Source organism: Triticum urartu, chromosome 5A (assembly GCF_056163025.1).
Source record: "Triticum urartu cultivar PI428250 chromosome 5A, HENAU_Tu73, whole genome shotgun sequence".
Taxonomy (NCBI): Eukaryota; Viridiplantae; Streptophyta; class Magnoliopsida; order Poales; family Poaceae; genus Triticum; species Triticum urartu.
Window position 1 is genome coordinate 315604143 of NC_141877.1, and position 1451 is coordinate 315605593.

Consider the following 1451-nt stretch of genomic DNA (forward strand, 5'->3'; position numbering starts at 1 on the left):
ATTAATACCCGTAACAATCCATGTCCTTAACAAAGGGTGCATGCACGTATAGGTTGAGCGTGTGTCTTGCGTCGTGTGTTGTGTGCATGCAGGCGTGTGAGTGTTGCGTGTGTGCAAGGGTACGTTTCAGTGTTGCATGCATGTGTGCGTACGTGCATGTGTTCGTGAGTGCATGTGTACGTGTCAGTGTTGCACGCCTGCATGCGTGGGTGTGTTCATTATGTGTATGTGTCAGTGTTGCACGCCTGCATGCGTGCGTGTCTTGCGTGCGTGCATGTGTACGTGCGGGGTGAGGCTACACGTTAGTCGATTGACTTTTTCATCTCTGGTCATTATATTTTCCAGTCGTTGGATACGAAATCAAGGGCCTGCAGTTTATCATCAAACTCCACCCCCCTGAGCCGCCAGCCACCACCGGCCGAACCGCCGCCCCCCGCAGCCGGCCCGCGCCACCACGCCGCCCCGCCCGCCCCGAAACCACTCCCCACCGCCGGTCCACCGCCGCACCGGTCATCCCTCTATGCCCCCCGCGCCGAGCTTTTTCTCCGGCGATCCCCACCCCACCGCCCAATCAACGCGCCCCCCACCGCCGGCGACTGCCAACCAGAGGTCTCACGACTTCGAGTACCCACCGACCACTAATTTATTAGCATTTCTGTCCTTCATACACGCGCTGACGGGTGGGCCCTATGGTAACGTGCGCTGCTGAATGTGGACCGTTTGACTGGTCAATTGATCGTGTCATCAACAAATTACGGAGCTGTATGGTGAGCCAGTGACTGTATAATCACCCTAAAATGTATTTTGTTAACACAGTACAGACTCAAACTACCATTTCTTTCTTTCATATACGGGCTGACAGGTGGGCCCCATGGTTACGCGCCCCGATGGTGCAACACTAGTTGCGCCACGTGGAACGTTTGACTGGTCAATTGATTGTGTCATCAACAAAATACGGAGTTGTACGGGTGAGCCAGTGACCGTATAATCATGACATGTATTTTTTTAACACGGTACAGACGCAAGGGCTCATATATACGCGCAAGCACTCACCGCTATAAGCACACACACGCAGACCATACCCTTATGAGCACCTTCGAGAGAGTGAGCCAACATATAATCTTGAGATTTTAAGAAGTCACCACAGGTGCCTCGTAGTCGAGTGGAACGTCTCCTCCGACTGAACGCACATCGCCGGAAAATACTGAAATTAACCCAGGATAAATGCGAGCACCGGGACTTTAACCCTGGTGGGCTCGAGAAACCACTGTCCTCCTTACCATCCAAGCACATGTTGGTTAACACGACAAAATGTATGTGGTGACCATGATGAGCTTATTCTGAAGTCCAGTGACCATATCGTGCTTTCGCTTCAAATACAATGACCATAAGTGTCGTCAACAAAATACGGAGCACGCATCAAATGCAAAGTCCATTAGTGTCATCAAGAA